General features: G+C 45.8%; 1 non-coding gene across 1 annotated transcript; it reads right to left on the reverse strand.

The window, feature by feature from the left end:
* Positions 1–1,907: 1,907 nt before the first annotated feature.
* Positions 1,908–1,979, reverse strand: Trnat-cgu (transfer RNA threonine (anticodon CGU)). The gene has a single exon. It is a non-coding gene; the product is annotated as a tRNA-Thr (tRNA).
* Between the last annotated feature and the right edge of the window lie 2,956 nt (positions 1,980–4,935).

Raw genomic sequence — 4,935 nt, forward strand, 5'->3', positions numbered from 1 at the left:
TCCGTGCCCTTCAGCTCCCTTCGATATTGTCGGGATTGACCTGTACGGACCTCTTCCTGTAACTGCAGCCGGCCATCAGTGGGCTGTCACAGCAGTGGATCACTTAACCCGTTATGCCGAAACTGCTGCTATTTCCTCGGGCTGCGCTTCAGAAATTGCTGACTTCTTTTTGCGGGACATTTTCCTGCGCCACGGTCCCCCTCGGGTTCTCCTCAGTGACCGTGGACGAACGTTCCTTTCTTCGCTACTTTCTGAAGTGCTTCGAGCCGCTGACACCGCTCATAAAACTACATCGAGCTACCACCCGCAAACAAACGGCCTGACGGAGCGCTTCCATCGGACTCTTTCGAACATGCTTTCCTTCTACATTGGCCCTGACCACACCAATTGGGACACTATTTTACCATTTGTAACCTACGCCTACAATACCGCTGTGCAACAAACCACTGGATTCTCGCCATTTTTCCTCGTCTATGGCCGTTCACCTTCTTCTGTGCTTGACGCGTCTTTTCTCTCCGCACCTATCGCGCCAACAGCGAACCTTCCCGACCAGTTTGTTTCTCGACTGGCTCACTGCCGCAGTCTTGCCCGTTTGAACACGCTGGCTTGTCAAGAAAGCCGCAAGTCTCGCCACGACGAGAAGCACCGTTCGGTCACTTTTCAACATGGTGAAGAACTTCTGCTTACTACTCCCCTCCGTGTTCCTGGATTGTGCGAGAAGCTCTTGCCCCGATTCATCGGTCCTTACAGAATCCTGGAGCAAACCTCACCAGTGAATTACCGCGTCACGCCTATTTCCGGTGTCACTGACCGTCGGTGCCGGGGAACTGAGATTGTACATGTTTACCGGATGAAGCCGTTCATTCGCCGCGATTCCTCTATCTCACAGTGACGGCCAGGATGGCCGCTTCAGCCGAGGGGGAGTAATAGTGTGAGCGTGAAATTGGCAAAGAAGAGGGTTTGCAAAGGGAAGCGGCCAATATCCTTGTTATGCTTCGTTGTCGTTTAGACATTGTGCGCGTTCATGATCACCTCATTTCATCTTCCTTCTCGTCGGTTGATCATCATCTCCGCTGCTGGAACGGTTGCTGTCCTTTTGTGGCCGTGCTCGGCGCTCGCAAATAAAGCGGACCTCAAGCGTTCCCGTCGACTCTCTCAATATATATAAACATATATATATATATATATATAGATATATATATATATATATATATATATATAAATATATATATATATATATATATATATATATATATATATATATATATATATATATATATATATATTAGAAATGCCGGCAGTCTACAACGCCAAACGAGGCATAGGGGAATGGATAGACTATTTTTTGACCGTTCGTGCAATTATAATTTTTATAATAATTTATGTAGAAAGAAAGAAACAAACAAAGAAAGAAAAACACGCACCCAGAGTGGGGACCGAACCCACGCCTTTCGATTACATCTCGAATGCCTTGCCAATTCGGCTATCTTGGTGACTGTGTTCTCCTACACTTTCTGGGTTGTTTATATTTACTACAACTCTATCTGACACTTGATGGTGGTAGCCAGCGCCACTGAGACTATACGGGGAGAATGGGACCTTCTTTTCGAACCCCGGGGCGTGACTCGCACATCTACAGCCTGTCATGAGCGGGTAACTGGCGGAAAACCCTCTTATGCTACCTTGGCATCAAGGCTGCCAGAACCGAGGTCCTCGCTATGCTTTCACAAGATAATATGATTTGGAAATGAGGGGCTTGTTAGGAAATACAGAAAGAAATGCCGGCAGTCTACAACGCCAACAGAGACATAGGTGAATGGATAGAATATTTTTTGACCCTTAGTGAAATTATATTCTTTCATTAATTTGTGTATAAAGAAAGAAAGAAAGAAAGAAAGAAAAACACGCGCCCAGAGTGGGGAGCGAACTCACGCCTTTCGATTACGTCTCGAATGCCTTACCAATTCGGCTATCTGGGCGACTGTGTTCTCCTTCACGTTCTGGGGTATTTATATTTACTACAACTGTATCTCACGCTTGAGGGTGGTAGCCAGCGCAACGCAGACTATACGGGGAGAAGCGGACCTTCTTTTCGAACCCCGGGGCATGACTCGAACGTCTACAGCATGTCATGAGCGGGTAACTGGCAGAAAACCCTCTTATGCTACCTTGGCATCAAGGCTGCCAGAACCGAAGCCCTCGCTAAGCTTTCGCAGAATAATATGATTTCGAAATGAGGGGCTCGTTAGGAAATAGAGAAAGAAATGCCGCAAGTCTACAACGCCAAAGGAGGCATAGGGGAATGGATAGACTATTTTTTGACCAATAGTTAAATTATATATATTTTTTTATTTATGTAGAAAGAAAGAAAAAAAGAAAGAAAAATGCGCCCAGAGTGGGGACCGAACCCGCGCATTTCGATTAGATTTTGAAAGCCCTACCGATTTACAGTTGTATTAAATACAAATACCTCAGAGTGTGAAGGAGAACACAGTCGCCCAGATAGCAGAATTGGTAAGGCATTCGAGATCTAATCGAAAGGCGTGGGTACAGTCCCCACTCATGGCGCGTTTTTCTTTCTTTCTTCCTTTCTTTCTTTCTTTCTTTCTTTCTTTCTTTCTTTCTTTCTTTCTTTCATTCTACATATATTACTAAAAAAATATAATTTAACTAAGGGTCAAAAAATAGTCTATACATTCCCCTATGCCTCTTTTGGCGTTGTAGACTGCCGGCATTTCTTTCTGTATTTCATAACAAGCCCCTCATTTCCAAATCATATTATCCTGCGAAAGCTTAGCGAGGGCCTCGGTTCTGGCAGCCTTGATGCCAAGGTGGCATAAGAGGGTTTTCCTCCAGTTACCCGCTCATGACAGGCTGTAGACGTTCGAGTCACGCCCCGGGGTTCGAAATAAAGGTGCCCTTTTCCTCGTATAATCTGAGTGGTGCTGGCTACCACCCTCAAGCGTCAGATACAGTTGTAGTAAATTTTAGTACCACAAAAAGTCAAGGAAAACACTGTCGCCCAGATAGCCGAATTGGTAAGGCATTCGAGATCTAATCGAAACGCGCGGGTTCGGTCCCCACTCTGGGCGCGTTTCTCTTTCTTTCTTTTTTCTTTCTTTCTTTCGTTCTACAAAAAATAATAAAAAGTATACAATTTCACTAATGGTCAAAAAATAGTCTATCCATTCCCCTATGCCTCCTTTGGCGTTGTAGACTTGCGGCATTTCTTTCTGTATTTCCTAACGAGCCCCTTATTTCCAAATCATATTATCCTGCGAAAGCATAGCGAGGGCCTCGGTTCTGGCAGCCTTGATGCCAAGGTAGCATAAGAGGGTTTTCCGCCAGTTGCCCGCTCATGACAGGCTGTAGACGTTAGAGTCACGCCGCGGGGTTCGAAAAGAAGGTCCCCTTCTCCCCGTATAGTCTGAGTGGCGCTGGCTACCACCCTCAAGCGTCAGATAAATTTGTAGTAAATATAAATACCTTTGAAAGTGAGGGAGAACCCAGTCCCCCAGATAGCCGAATTGGTAAGGCATTCGAGATCTAATCGAAAGGCGTGGGTTCGGTCCCCACTCCTGGCGCGTGTTTTTCTTTCTGAAAAAATAGCATTTCCATTCCCCTATGCCTCCTTTGGCGTTGTAGACTACCGGCATTTCTTTCTGTATGTATATATATATATATATATATATCAGTGTGTCGAACCGAAAAAAATACTGGTTCGGTCACGGTTCGGGTTCAGGTAAATTTATTTTGTTCCGGTTCAGTTCCGGTTCGACTAATTCTATCCACGAACCGGTTCGCGAACCGGTTCGGAGTGTTGAACCGGTTCGTGAACCGGTTCAGAACTGAATTATTAGCAAGGCGTGAAAAATCAGTTTTGTATACTTCAAATTCATCAAAACTGAAGCACTTTTTTTCTTCACTCGAACTAGTGGTTTTTTGAAAATGAGCTGCAATACTACTGTCAAATTTGAAAATATTGGCCAGGTGTAACAGAAAATGTACCAGCCTCTTTTTCACCACCCCTACTGTCATCCTAGATACTACACAAAGCCGCCGCCAAGAGACATGAGTGTGTTATTTATTGGTGCCCCTTTCTTCGTTTCATTGTACTGCTTAGATGCTAATAATGACTTAAGACATATCCCATTTTGCTTGAATTACTTCCTTGTTACGTCACTGCTGATGCTGGGTGGCAGAAAATTTGAAAGTTTTTTCGGTGTTTCTCACCACTTCTTGTAAAAACAACTTCCTTAACGAGTCACCAAAGGCAGATCTTTCAAATAAGGCAAGGTAGGGCTTCGTTTTCATGGTCCATTTAGGATCCTTGGCCAAGCATGTAAGATGACGCGGCGGAAAAATATCGCCGACCAGGGGCTGCGGCCCCTTCGTTATCGGGCTTACTGCGACAATCAAGAGCGAATGCTGCCTGCAAAACAATCAACAAAGAAAACTTCCACGTAAAGCGCGCAAACACAAGCCCGCGCACACAACATGGCGTTTTATTCGCCTGTGAAGAGCAGCTTTACCTGTACAAGAGACTACCAAAGACGCTAGTGGAAATCAGCGAAACCAAACGTACAGTGCCCAACGCTGGGCACACCTGTCAATTCGAAAGAACACAGTCTCTAGAATTTCGAATAGACGCGTATCTTCGCTTACCTCACCCGCCGCGGTGGCTCAGTGGCTAAGACGTCGTGCTGCTAAGCCTCAAAAACGCGGTTTCCATTCCCGGCCGTGGCGGCCGCTTTTCTGATGGAGGCGAAAAGCGAAAACGCCCGTGTGTTCGAGGTTTCGGCGCTCGCTAAAGATCCCCAGGTGTTCCAAATTCATCCGGAGCCTTCCACTGGGCCGCGCCTCATCACCTGTGTAGCGTCGGCGCGTTAAACCTCATAATCAATCAATGTTCTCTTTCCCCGTGCAGTACGTTTA

This window comes from Haemaphysalis longicornis, unplaced genomic scaffold, assembly GCF_048455015.1.
Source record: "Haemaphysalis longicornis isolate Haplotype H1 unplaced genomic scaffold, Haemaphysalis longicornis Haplotype H1 scaffold_103, whole genome shotgun sequence".
Lineage (NCBI taxonomy): Eukaryota > Metazoa > Arthropoda > Arachnida > Ixodida > Ixodidae > Haemaphysalis > Haemaphysalis longicornis.